The 14,727-nt window shown below is 39.5% G+C and overlaps 1 protein-coding gene across 3 annotated transcripts in view; it reads left to right on the top strand.

Moving 5' to 3' along the window:
* The window catches only part of HTR1F (5-hydroxytryptamine receptor 1F), a 3,723,175-nt gene that overhangs the window by 3,124,038 nt on the left and 584,410 nt on the right, over positions 1-14,727 (top strand). For all 3 annotated transcript variants that reach the window (XM_069636780.1, XM_069636779.1, XM_069636781.1), the window contains one exon: positions 3,764-3,924. The gene's annotated coding sequence lies outside the window, so the exon portion shown is untranslated. The remainder of the gene's footprint in view (positions 1-3,763; positions 3,925-14,727) is intronic.

The following is a 14,727-nucleotide window of genomic DNA, read 5'->3' as shown; positions in this document are numbered from 1 at the left end:
CCCATGTAGTATCAAAACGTACTTGCTAGTTTGAAAATATTTATAATACCACACCCGGTAAATTGAATTGTTACTTGGTGCTTAAATACCAGTGATGTTAACGGCGTGTCTGCATACCTGCCCGTATTGAAATGTGTGGTCTGCCGGTTGCCCGCAGATAAATCCAACATTATTCCATTTAGATTAGAGATTTTGCTTTGATTTCTTTAAATCATGGTAAGTAACCAGCAACAACCGAAATAGCGTGGGAGATGTGAATCCCAGTGTAGAAAAGAACAGGACCACCTGACAACATAGCTCCCTTGGTTAATGAGCCTGCAGCAGAAGTCTATGTATAACCGTCAATGAACATGGTGGTCTTCCAGTGGGTGGACTCGGTCATTCCAAATACCAGTGGTAACAGAAGGAGCACTGCTGGGTAAATATTGTTCTCTTGCAAATTTGTTAAAGGTCTCCAACACTTCGGAGGGAGAGAAGTGGGAGGATAGTCCTCTATTGGTGCAGCTTCTGTTCGCAACAGCAATACATGTATCCAGAAGGAACATGACGTATCAGTTTAAGTTTGTTGTGAGGCCTCAGTGTGTGGGTATTTTACCAAAACTAGCACTACTTGGTTACATAATTAACAATTAAAAATTATCTGATTGATGTATTTTGTGACATCGTTACTGGACTTTGGTTATTCGGAATCTCTAGCTGCTCGCTCCATGTTGAGCGTTAGTGGTCTGTCCAGTCTTGAAGTACTCCCTTTGAATTATGGTACGTGTAGGTTTGTGTTTTTTAAATTAAAAATACATAACTGCAAGGAACAGAACGAAAGCAAAGCGTAAGACGTATTTCCATTCTAATGTGAGACTCCTTTTAAGATAACTTACCATGCACATTTACACATCTGTACTTGTTTACAAATAATATTTATATAACTAAAGTCTATGTTTAAATGTTTCCTATTTCTCACATCTTTTGAAATATCTAGTTCATTATCATTTCTGTAAACATGTTTGTCCTTAGACTTGTTTTAGTTCCTGTGCAAAGCAAGAACCACCTATAGCAGCATTCTTTATTTCTCTTTAACAATAAAATGTAAACAAGAAACTGCTGCTAGTATTGACACTAAATAACAAATATCCAGTGTTTTCACTGTGTGCCCCTTATCAACACACATGCCATGTTTCTCACTAGCCTCTTTACAAAGCATATTGCGGCAGCCGAAAACGTTGTCTTTTCCAGGTGCTTTCCTTTCTGTCTGGCAAAAGTCCAGTGTGGCCATATTCACAATGCAGAAGCATGTGGGTGCTTCAGCTTGATGTGGTCTTCTACTTCTTTGCGCTATCTTTGATCTTGTGGGTTTTATTTAACTTTGCCAAAAGCCCTGACAAATTCAAGAAATTTCACTTTGGTGACATGTGGGCTCCCCGCAAAAGGCCCCACCCATGTGTTGAGCATTAAAACAAATGTCTTTCCAATGAACAAATACTCAGAAAATTGACAATTTTCACAAACGTTCAGTGGTTTATGGACTTTATTTACAACTTCACTGTGGCTACTTTTGTTGTGATAATTTGTCAGAACCCAATTCCTTCAGATGAATCTTTCACTCAAAGTTAGCTGTTGTGTGTCCATGCAATTTCAACAGTTCTTATTGGCACACCCCGCAACGTTTTGGAATACATTGTTCCTTAGATGGACTGTAAGAAGTAGAACTTTGCATTTATCTTGAAAACCCATCCACAATTGAACAAAAAACAAGTGCCAACTTAAATATTAGCGTTCACGTTTTTCTAAGGAGTTTGATGGACCTCAACAAGTTTCTCACTGCATGATTCATTCTCATCACTGTGTTCACGGTGGGTCTATCCGAAGAGGAAATCAGTGTGTTTTCTATTTACATACATTTTGATCTGGCTGGATATCTGAATATGGGAAGAGGGATCATGGCAATTGTAGTCACGTGAAATAAATGTAAAGTTAATAAATCGGTCATTCCCACACTTGAATCTATATAAAAAAGCTCACAAGCTTTCATAATGATAATCAGGTCATTCAGTTATCTACAACTAAGGTTATTGTGCCATATTTAAATGGTAGCGCACGCAGAGTTATAATGGGAAATATAGTATTTTATCTGGTGTAGCTCCATCTGAATTGAGCTTATCTTCCACGATGATATGTACCTAAGCTTTCTCAATAAAGATAAATGTTCACAGTAAAAATTGCATCAGACTGAAATGGCAGAGTTAAGTGTTGCTTAGGACACTTATAGCTCATAGTGCGGGGTATTGCAACCCTTGGCTCTCCAGATGTTTTTGACTAAAACACCCCCTCACCTTAGCCAGCATAGCCAATGGCGAGGGATCACGGGAGTCACAGTCCAAAACAATCCAATATTAAGCAACCGGCTATGATAACGCAGGACACTGAATATGCTGGGAACTGTAGTCAATATATTGTGAACTGGATGCTATCCATCCGTTACAATGGCACCTTCATGCTTTTGATAAAGCACTTCATTTCAATACCTAATCTAAGGTTTTACATGTCATGCTGAAATGGTGGTGCATGGCTGGTTTTCGACAGAACGGCTCTCAGTATTGTTGTAAATATAATTTATGGTGTAGCACAGCTACGATATACTGCCCCTTTCTCCCAAAACATATCAGGCCGCAGTGGGGATTCGAAAGAGGTAAGGTGGCTGATGCTTAGACAAGTGAAAAGTGGATAAATTGTGTATTAACAAGGCCCATTGATCAATTCTTCCACTGATGTGTGAGCCAATCACAGCATCCCTATCATCATACATTCTAGAATCAGGGCATGCCTTCATTCCATTATTTTTATTGAAACCTGAAAGATTTCTAGCTCCCTGAAGCGTTTTTTCTCAGCATGTTTGTGCTCTATGAAACCCTTATAGAAATAAACATAATAGCCTAAAATGTTGTACATTCCACGTAAAAATGTTGGTGATGTCCTAAATAAATGGTGGTCAATCTGTTACTGCCAATTTATTTGGCAGTAAAAGATTTACCACCGCATTTACTGCATCAACACATTCCAAAATTTGAGGTCAAAAGGAGGAGTTACCTCCTGCATTTCGCTGCAGGTAACTCCTCCACTTTCCCTCAAAAACTGCTGGATGTACCACTGGCCGAAAATCCGTAACATTCTTTGGACTCAAAAAATGGGGACTAACTCTCCCATTTCACCGCTTGTAATCTGGCAGTAAATCCGCGAGACCAAGTGGCTATAACGGTATCCGAGTTTGATGGTAAGCACTTGCAGAGAGGCCCAATGCAGGGGTCTAATAGCAGCCAATAAACACAGCACCTTTTGTATTCTGCCCGTTTGCGGAAAAACAATTCAGTGTTCCCTAAAGCCAAATATTTCTTTTTCAGGCAAAATATGGACATATATCCAATTGAAGCAGAATTTCGGTACAACCTTAAATTGTCTCTGAAATGTGATCATAACTTTATTGCCTATATCAAAACACATGTATTTCTACCGGAATTCTGACATTGATCTGACCAATTTGCTGGGATAATTGGCTCCCATTTTGTCATTACAACAATACATTGTTCACGAATTGAAGTTTTTGAAGATTTAAATAATTTTAAGACCAATAGTCAAAGTTTTGATTAACATTGTTGTCGGTTTCTGACTACAGCTGTAATAGTTACAATTATAGGTGATACTAATTATCAGGGCAAGTACAATCGGATTCTGTTGGATTTATTTCCTTAAAGCATCTGTCTTTGCATTTCAGGCATAGAACATATGGAAGATGACTACATTTCTTGAAATTAACACTGACGCTGCCATAGTCAAGATGTGTACTCCTGAGCAAATGAGAACAGTCTTTCCCACAAACCACCCCAAAAAATCGGCAGCATCGCTTATTTTCTGCAGCTTAAGTAAAACCTGATGGTAAAGTAATTATTAATAATGATGATCCTTGTATGTGTTCGATTGACTGATATACAGTATAAATATTGCTATCAGAAATAATTAAAATGTCTGTTTAAATTAGGGATGAAAAGACAAGCTGAATTGCATAAATTATTCCGCGCAGTGCTATTTATTTTTGATTGGCAGTAAATTAAACAGAGACACACATTGCACCATATCACGCAGCATTAGTGTTTCACTGCTCTTATTCGGCACACATTCTCCTGCTGTGTTTCTTTCACATTAGACAGCTTCAATCACCCACTAATGGGTCACAGTTGGCGCAGGAGCCACAGAGGTTACAATGCAAAACCGGTCCCTTGCCCAAAGCTTAGTCCAGTCCATTGCTCTCGTTTTAAAACAAGATAAAATACAGAGGATGGTATGAGAGAAAAACATTATGATGCAATAAGGGAACAAGACATAAACTTGTAAGAAAGGAAATGCGGGCACCTGTTGGGGCCCCGGGCAATGTCCGTTGTTCAGGTTCCCTGTATACACAAAAAATGACACTGTATGGACGATGATAAATCTTTCCCTCCTCCTTACACTGACCGTTTTGAAAAAAACGTGCAAAATTTGAGTAATTGCATTACAAATTTAGAGTGGCTTAACATGTGCATGAGTAAAGCCTTTTTGTGATCCGGAATTATGCTAATCCATGGGAAACTATGTGCTACATAACAATGAAAACATAAAGATTTCAAGTCCAACCTGTTCATACATAAGCGATTTCAAACAATGGCAGATGATCTTATTAAATGTCCTGTGCCTTGCTTGAGGAATCAATATCTTAGGTTTAGGCTGAATTTATGGCCGACAAGAGAGATCTTGGTGAGAAGAAAAAATACTATAAAAAGAACTAATTTATTGTCGATTTTGTGAAAATAAGGCCAAAAAAGAAACGTTAGAGCATCGCATAACGGTCTGTCCCATGTTATCCAATCTCAGAAAAATTCACTTCAAGAAAGAATGGGCAACGTTGTATGGCAACATGCAAACAAGTGTGATATGGCAACATATATTCAATAATCCTAAACTAGCAGTTTGTATAGCGATTGTTCATTTCCTGGTTGCCATCTTTCCTGAAAAGTATGAAGGTTAAAAATTATTTTACTTTAGATGTTTATTATCTTTATATTCCATTAATTTATTAACATTTTGATAGTGTATTTCTATGTTTCATTTAATGAATTGATGAGATGAAATGTTTTGTAAAGATTTGAAAGGATGATTTTATTATCCAATTAAAAAAATAACATTGGGACCCATGCACATGCAGTTTATGTGATTAATCACTAATTTATCTATTATATTACATTGAAAACAGAGTGTAACTTGAACCATAGGTGGGAGATGGGTCAATTCCAGTGGCAATAGTAATATTATTTACTAACAAACTTTCTCCTTGCTTACTCAGTCTCAGTCTTCCACAACAAGAAGGTATTTTTTTACCTTGAAACAAGTCATTAAACCCACTTTATCAGGACTCCTCTTCCTCCACTTTTGTCCCTGATGATTTTGCCAATTAATTTCTGGCCAAGTTCCAAAAAATGTGAAGTTAATTAAATCATACAGAGCGTCTGGTCCCTGCATCTAGTGACTCAGCTTCTGGCCTCAGCTTGTGGCTATTCTTTTTCTTTATTTGACCTTATTTCTGGAAGTGGCATCAGATCTTCTGTTGCCCATTCACATCCCACTGTATCTCTTCCTGACCCACTTCCTATTTCTTTTATTAAGTCTATTCTACCTTCATTTGCTTTTGTTGCTGCCATTCTCCTTAATCTTTCTTTATCATCTGGTCGGTTTCTATATTAATTCCAGGTTGTTATTCCTTTACTAAAGAAAGCTTTCATAGGGCCTACAAAACATTTTTCATGTTTACTACACCATTGTAAAATGCTTTTCTAAATTAGGCACAGAGACTCTTTATAACTGTATCATTTGCATCCAATTTTCATTTACCTTATTTGTCTAAACTTCTTGAATGAATGGGTTATTCTCACTTTTTCATAATCTCAGCTTTCATCACATTTTTCCTTTGATCACCACGTTTAGGTCACAGGTTCACCTTTATTCACTTTAAACCTCTAACTTTGCTGATTTCAGAATATGGATTTCAGTCCCACCGTTATGCAAATGAAACCCAGAATGTATTTCTCCATCATTTCAATGGAACGACAAGCACACCTCCACAACAAAACACATATATATCCGCAGGTCTCAGCCCACTTACCAGCATACCTATCAACAAACTCTATTTGATTACACACACCCATAACACCTCTTCTCATTTTATAGAATACAGCTGAGACCAATGCAAAGCTTGGACCAGTCATTCATATAAATAGGCTCTACTGACTATCCCACAATGCCACTTCGTTGACAGTTTGTCACAATACCCCTTCCCTCACAAGATAGCTACGGGTAGCCGCCAGGTTCCTAGCCATGGCAACCCACCTTCAGGCAGGCTAAAAATGCACTCAAATATTTTAGAATTCCATTCCTACACCTCTTGCATCTCAGACTACATTCTTTTGAAGGGCATTCAACCACACAGTGCTTTCAGGCCATATGAATGGCAGTAGGCACTATAATCGTAACATATAACATAACCTTCAATGTTTCTATTCATCATCATCTTTCTGCTTGTCTGTTGGCTGTTAGTTCTTGGATGTCGTCCTTCTTTCTTGTCTTAATCCTAAAAAACTGAAATCTTAATGTTTTTCTGCTTCTCAATCTATTCAATCTCCTTTCATTTCTTGTCCTCTCTTCAGCTTTCTGATGGGCAACTGTCTTGCAACTTGGGTTTTATTTATGTCCCTCAGTTTAGCAATGGTTTTGCTCCTATATATAAATAATTGTTCTTTTGCTGTTGCTTGGAAGAGTTTGTCCTCATGTTTTTACCCTCTTTAATCTTGTAGTCACTTCATATACCTAACCTCTAACTTCTCCAATTACAGAATCTGGATTTCAAGTCTACGTTTACGTCAATGACACACAGGCTTTATTTTCATAATTCAATGATTATATTCATCATCATCGTTCTTGTCCATTGGCTATTAGTTCTTGGATGTCTTAATCCTAAAAAAGCAGAAAGCTTAATGTTTCCTGCTTCTTGATCTGTTATTTCTCCTTCTTTCATTTCTTTTCCACCACTTCACTTTCTGTTGGGCAACAATCTTGCAACTTTGGTTTTATATCTGACTCTTCCTTTTCCCTATACACCCATGTTGCTTCTTTAGTTCTATGTTCCTATTTTTATCTTGTCAATATTAAGAAAATCTGTCATTTTTTAACTGTTGCTTCATTAAAAAATTCTGTTACAAACTATTGTTTTATCACACCCTTCCTCATTCTTTCTATTGTTATTCGCTAACATTGGGTCTTCCAAATAATCCACTCTTTCCCTTTCATTTTGTTTTGCATTCTGCTGTCAGAATTGTGTTTGGTTTCATTTTTTGCTAGCATTTCACTTTACTTGGCTTGACTGTGTTGGGTTACTAATAAATTGAGATTTGAGTACCACTTTCTTTCTATGTTAAACCTGTTCATGCCTGGCCCCTGGATATATCTGTATTCTGGTTTCTTCGTATCACCCAACTCTAATTCTTCTTTCTATTCCTTGTCCTTCATGTGCATCCTATTGTGTTTGTTCTTTTCAGCTTTTGAGCCTCACATTGTGGAATTCTATTCCTTTGGATAGTCATTCTAGGTCAAGTTTTAATCAGTTTAAGACATGGCTGATGATTTCCTATTTGCACCTTACTTTTCAACACCATGTTGATACTTGAGTTGCTGTTTTTTTCTTTCCATTCTAGGCGTTGTTCTACGATTCATGTGTTTGTCATTTGACTGATAGCTGTACTCTTTAAATATGTGTACAGTGGTTTGGATAGAAGTGCTATATAAATACAGTATAATTAAAATACAATGAATAACTAAACCTATTGCAGAAGATGGCCAAGTATGGAGAGGGCATTCCAGCACTGTGAATCATATGTAAAGTTTAGTTCAGTTACCCAAACAAAACTCAGCATATATTTACTCTTGTATGTGTCCATTATTTTTATTTGTACCTTTTAATCAAAATTGTAACTTACCTCCTTTGAATACACATTCTTTCATTCGATGAGTGCACAATAGTGTATAGTGTATAGTCATTCCACATGTCAATATATATTATATATATATATTACATTGCCTGCGGTAGTGGCGTGTAGTTATGTTTAAGTTTCTCAACCTGTGGGAAGAACACTTTTTGGGCAGCTTATAACATTGCCCCCGCCTGGACGAATCCTCACCTAACTGTGCAAAACAAATATATGACTTCCTCAGATTGATTCTGATTCTGCAAGGTCTGGTGAGGTTTTGTCCAGGGAGGGCAAAGTTATAGGGTGGTCCTAAAATATGTGGTTTTCCTCATAGGCGGAATGGAAAAAAGATTTTGCTCATGCCTACAGCCCAAACGTTGGACGGGTTTTCACCAAATGTGTGCCAGGAGCAGCAGCTTTTGTAAATTTGGTGTAAATCTGTTCAGTAGATTCGAAAAAAAATTGCCAAAATGTAGGTACAAATAAATTAGTGATATCTGGGTTCGGATCATGGGCTCACTTTCCTATTCGCTCCATGGACAGGCCTCCGGGCCAATCAGGGGAGTAGGTGGTGTCAGCGGACATCGTACGTGGTCGCTGATTGGTCAATTAAAAATGTGAGGTGCGTCAGATGTTTTTAAACGGGTGCCATGTTGGATTTGCGATCAGCTCGTGTAGTCCACAGACATTGCGGTAAAAACATATTAAAAAGCACAACATTGCACTTGTCATACTAATGAAACAATCTGTGGGGAGGAGAGGAGGGATGAAGATGGAATCGGATATGGCCATAAAAAGCCATAAAACATGTTTTTTTTCATCTGTCAAGTGAGCAAACAGTGCAGATGTTCGGGGACAGCCCTGTGAAGTTTACGAACATCTCAGATGTTCGGGGGCATCCATTCATATTTCTGAATTGTGGGGTTGGTGAAAAGCAGTTTTTGGATGGCCTATAACTTTGGCGCCGCTCTATGAAACTTCATGAAATTTTGCAATATCATGTTGGACCTACCCCTGAATGGTTTCGCCAAGAGGGAGCAAAATTAGAGGGGTGTCCCAAAATATTTGAAAGGCTTATAATTTTGGTGCCATTTGACGAATCTGCACAAAAGATTGCAAAGCGATTTTAGACCCAGATTTGAATGTTTCTGCAATGTTTGGTGGGATTTTGTGAAGAGGGGGCAAAATGAGCAGAGGGGTTTCAACATATTTATATGGGTTATAACTTTGTTGCCATTTGATGAATGTGCACTCAAGATTTCTAAAAGATTATAGACCGAATCTTGAATTCTTTGGCAAAGTCTGAATGGATTTTGTCAACTGGGAGCAAAGTTATAAGACTATTTTATGTACGTGCATTTTGACACTTTTCAAAAAATAAAACATGGATGGATTTGCAGCAAACATGTGCAAGGAGCATTGGCAAGGACCTTAAGCATGGATTTGCAAAAGTGTCTGTGTTTTATTTTTTGAAAAGTGTTAATGTAGGTACAAAATATATATATATATATATATCTTTGGTGACTGAGGTATAGCCTGTGGCGATGGGCAGCGGCCACAACCCCTTGTAGGGAATTTTCATCAAAATTAATTGCATATGTGATATCATCACTGATGTCATCAATGACATTTGTGATGTAATCTTTGATATCCTGGGTGTTAGTCTTAGCAGTGCACGGTGGTGGTGCGAGTTATGATTGCTTAGCTTATCATAACTGGCGAATTTCTGGGGGGTTTCGGTTTTACTTGTAACCATAACGTCCCTTTAAGAAGGTTTGTTCACTGAATTTCATAGGTTTTTAGTAGGGTAACTTAAACATAAGGTCTCTTTAACTACGTGTTTTCACTGAAATAAAATAATAATATTTATTTATATATATATATATATATATATATATATATATATATATATATATATATATATATATATATATATATTTTCAAACGAAAAGTTCAGCCCGTAACAGGGCAAAACCAATGGATTGCACTCCACAAAGCAGCTGAATCGGGAAAATCCAGTCGTCAGCAAAATGAAGGGCTCAGACGGCAAAGACAGTTAGCAGCAAATGTCCTTTATTTAATCAAAAGTGCATCAGAGAGGAGGACCTGAAGAGCACAACGACGCGTTTCGCGGTCCTCCGACCGCTTGATCACGTAAGTAGGGAGAACATAGAAGGAGGACTCATTTAAGCATCGCTCGAACTCTATGGTAACAATGCATAGAGAGGACCTAGATACATGTTGATACAATGAATATTTCACTAGGCGGCCATATTGGAATGTGCAAATAACAGCATGTGCATTCATGTACCATCAAATAAATAGAATAAAGTACACTGTATATTAACAGTCAGCAGTCACCGATTTCAAACTGGCCAGTAGCCTGCACAGCCGCAATATTGAATTAAAGTGGGAACTAAAAAAAGAGACGGAAAACTAAACGTATACAATGCGTGTAAAATACGCGCATACAGAGGATAAAACCTCAGCCGGAAGCAAATGCCTCTATCAAATGAAAACCCCTTATGTAATGGGCCATTAAAGAGAACCTATGCCATTAATGTTGGCATACTCGTCAAAGTCATACCGTCTCAAAAATTAGTCCCACAAATTGAAAAAAAGAGAGCACTAGGTTCAAACATTTGCTAAAATGCAAAAAATCTCATGGTCAATAGTCTCACAATTTATATATACACTCAGACAGTTCATCATGCATAAATGGAATTTTTTTTAAAACGAGAAAATGCAAATCAATAATGGCTGTATGCATGGACAGAATAAAGTGCTTAGTGCAAGAGTTACCAATAAAGTGCAAAGTGCATAGCAGCATGAATACAAGGCAAGGGAAAGAGGAAAAGAAAAATAAGGAAGAGTAAAAAGTAAAAGGTACTGAAAAGGGAAAAGGGGAAAAAATTATGAGAAAATGTGGAATTAGACTGAAAATCTCTACAGCAAAAATCCTATGCATATATATATATGGAAAATACCGCAGACTGACACATGACACAACATTTAACCACAAATCCCCCCTCTTCCACATTTCACGTGTGTTTTGTCTTTCCTTGTGTGCTATTTTTGCAACGGGGAAGATGGAAAGAATTGTTTGTGCGTATGGGACAGTAGGGCAGGCAGACTGGATGCTACACACCTGGCGCCTACAGTTACCTTCACAGTGATATGTTTCTGTGGCCTATTAGTTTGTACTTGCCAATGTGTTGTGCGTTTTGATGTGACTGTGGCCTAGGTTTTCCTGTATCAATCTACAATACTTTTCTATATAGCGCTTCAAATCCGATTCCACCTGCTTCTAAGGATTTTTCAATGGAAAAGTCCCAATGATATAAGGCTTTGAAATCAGGCCCCATGCGTTATTCAAGCTTTACAGGCCCAGCCCAAGTGCTGTACTGGGAGTTATGGGTCCTGAAGAATGCTGTTCAGGCCTTTAACGCAGTTGATTGGCCTATACCTCCTAGTACTGCCTGAGGGCGAGCTCTTCAAAACTTTTATAATCCTCATCACTCTTCCAAATATGTGGTTTATATTTAAGTACATAGAAGTTGCCAGCACTTAGTATGATAGAAAACTTGTATGTCTCCTCCCCCTTCTCCTTACTTGTTTTTTTCCTCCACCACCTCCCCCAGCACTATCTGAAACGTCGTCAGGCCTAGTACGAAAGTCGCTTGTTTTTTATCTCCCCTTCCTTTCTGCACCGCTCTCCCTCACCTTTTGTTTTCTCCGGCTCTCTCAGAAATGTTGTCAGGCCTAGTGCAGTAGTCTCCTGTCTGTTTCCATTTCCTTCCCACTCTACCCCTCCATTCCTTATATATGTCTTAGCTCTTGCATATCTGAAATGTCGTCAGGCCGAGTACGATAGTTAATTTCACGTCCTTACTGTTTATGGCCTGTAAGAATGTCATTGTATTTTCCCTTGTTCCTCCCTTGCCTTGAAGCGCTTTAAAACACAATGGGCCTCATTACGAGTTTGGCGGTAGCTGTGCCTGTTTTACAGGCACGGCTACTGCCAAACTCGCTACCGACACCACCATCCGTGATTGGGCAATAACCAGCCGATTACGAGTTGAATGGGCCGGTAATTGCCCATTCGCGGGTGGCACTATTGCCGGGCTCACGATCCCCTTTCTGCCCCATAGGGCAGAATGGGGGTGGGGAGCATGGTTGCACCGGCACCATTTATAACGGTGCCAGTGCAATTACGAGTTATGCTCGCGAGTGCCGCACAGCCCGCCACGTCAGATGTGGTGGGCTGTCAGGCACCCGCAAGCAGAACTCATAATTCGGCGTTACGGTAAGAACGGTGCCAGTGCCTTACCGGCACCATTCATACTGTATCCGCCAACATTGTAATGAGGCCCATTGTGTATAGGTGCTATATAAATAAACTATCATATAGTTATGGTTAAGTTGCTGTTTCCATAGGAAGAGCACTTTTTGGGCGGCTTATACCTTCGCTCTCCCTGGACGAATCCACACCAAACTTTGCAACAAAAGTATATGGTCCATTCTGAATTATTTTGCAAAATTTGCAAAGTTTGGTGAGGATTCGTCCAGGGGGGGAAAAGTTATAGGGGGGGTCCCAAAATGTCTTTTTTTCCCATAGACTGAATGGGTTTTTTTTCTTTTTGCTCGTGCCTACAGCCCAAACCGCTGGACGGATTTTCACCAAATTCGGACCAGGAGCAGCGGCTTGGTCCCAAAAGCGTGCTTTTGCAAATTTGGTGAAAATCCATCCAGTAGTTTTTTTTTTAAATGATCAAAAAGTAGGTAAAAATAAAATAGTGATATCTGTGTTCGGTCCGTGGACACACTTCCCTGTTCGCTCCGCTGACAGTGTCCTGATTGGCCAATCGGCTTGCGTGATGTCCGCGAACATGCAACGTGTTCGCTGATTGGACGGTGTTAAGTGTGAAGCGCGTCAGATTTTCGGTTGCGCCCGCCATCTTGGATTCGCGGACATCCGCGGACAGCGCGGTGAAAGTTTGTTCAAAATGTGTATTTAGTAGAGTGTGTTGGTGTGTAGAAGTATTTGGGGAGGATGGAAGGGTATGAAATAGGTTAAATGTTGTGCTTTTTTATGTGGTAGTCATTCTTTTTTGTGTTCGATTTGTCTGCGGACATCACGGGTGTTCTGAAATGTTCTAAATAAACTGAATGGGGGGTGTTCTGAGGACTCAATATGTGTCCGTTTTGTTTGCAAGCAAGCTGAAACTGTTCTAAGAACACTCGCGGTGTCCTGAAATGTTCGCAAATAAACAAAATGGGGGTGTTCTGGGGACGCTGTCCGTATTGTTCTGTGGCAAGTTAAATGTGTTCTAAGAACACTCGGGGTGTCCTGAAATGTTTGCAAATAAACAAAATGGGGGTGTTCTGGGGAAGCTGTCCGTATTGTTATGTGGCAAGTTGAATGTGTTCTAAGAACACTCGGGTGTCCTGAAATGTTCGCAAATAAACAAAATGGGGGTGTTCTGATGACGCTGTCCGTATTGTTCGTTGTCAAGTTGAAAGTGTTCTAAAAACTCTCACGTTGTCCTGAAATGTTCGTAGGGGGTGTCCTGAAGATGGTGTTCGTATTGTTCGATGGCAAGTTGAAAGTGCTCTAAGAACTGTCTCGGTGTCCTGAAATGTTCGCAGGGGGTGTCCTGAAGACGCTGTCCGTATTGTTCGATGGCAAGTTGAAAGTGTTCTAAGAACACTTGCGGTGTCCTGAAATGTTCGCAAATAAACAAAATGGGGGTGTTCTGAGGACGCTGTCCGTATTGTTCGTTGTCAAGTTGAAAGTGTTCTAAGAACTCTCGCGTTGTCCTGAAATGTTCGCACATAAACAAAATGGGGGTGTGTTCTAAGAACACACGCGTTGTCCTGAAGTGTTCTAAGAACTCTTGCGGTGTCCTGAAATGTTTGTAGGGGGTGTCCTGAAGATGCTCTAAGAACACCCGTGGTGTCCTGAAATGTTTGCAAATAAACAAAATGGGGGTGTTCTGGGGACTCTGTCCGTATTGTTCTGTGGCAAGTTGAATGTGTTCTAAGAACACTCGGGGTGTCCTGAAATGTTCGCAAATAAACAAAATGGGGGTGTTCTGATGACGCTGTCCGTATTGTTCGTTGTCAAGTTGAAAGTGTTCTAAGAACTCTCGCCTTGTCCTGAAATGTTCGTAGGTGGTGTCCTGTAGACGCTGTGCGTATTGTTCAATGGCAAGTTGAAAGTGTTCTAAGAACTGTGTTGGTGTCCTGAAATGGTCGCAGGGGGTGTCCTGAAGACGCTGTCCATATTGATCGATGGCAAGTTGAAGTGTTCTAAGAACACTCAGGGTGTCCTAAAATGTTTGCAAATAAACAAAATGGGGGTGTTCTGAGGACGTTGTCCGTATTGTTTGTTGTCAAGTTGAAAGTGTTCTAAGAACTCACGCGTTGTCCTGAAATGTTCGTAGGGGTTGTCCTGAAGACGCTGTCCGTATTGTTCGATGGCAAGTTGAAAGTGTTCTAAGAACTGTCTCGGTGTCCTGAAATGTTCGCAAATAAACAAAATGGGGGTGTGTTCTAAGAACACACGCGTTGTCCTGAAATGTTCGTAGGGGGTGTCCTGAGGACGCTGTCCGTATTGTTCGTTGTCGAGTTGAAAGTGTTCTAAGAACTCTCGTGGTGTCCTGAAATGTTCGCAGGGGGTGTCCTG

This window comes from Ambystoma mexicanum, chromosome 7p (assembly GCF_040938575.1).
Source record: "Ambystoma mexicanum isolate Mex_15411 chromosome 7p, UKY_AmexF1_1, whole genome shotgun sequence".
Taxonomy (NCBI): Eukaryota; Metazoa; Chordata; class Amphibia; order Caudata; family Ambystomatidae; genus Ambystoma; species Ambystoma mexicanum.
Note: the sequence above shows the minus strand (reverse complement) of the source record. Positions and strands in the feature narration are given on the sequence as shown.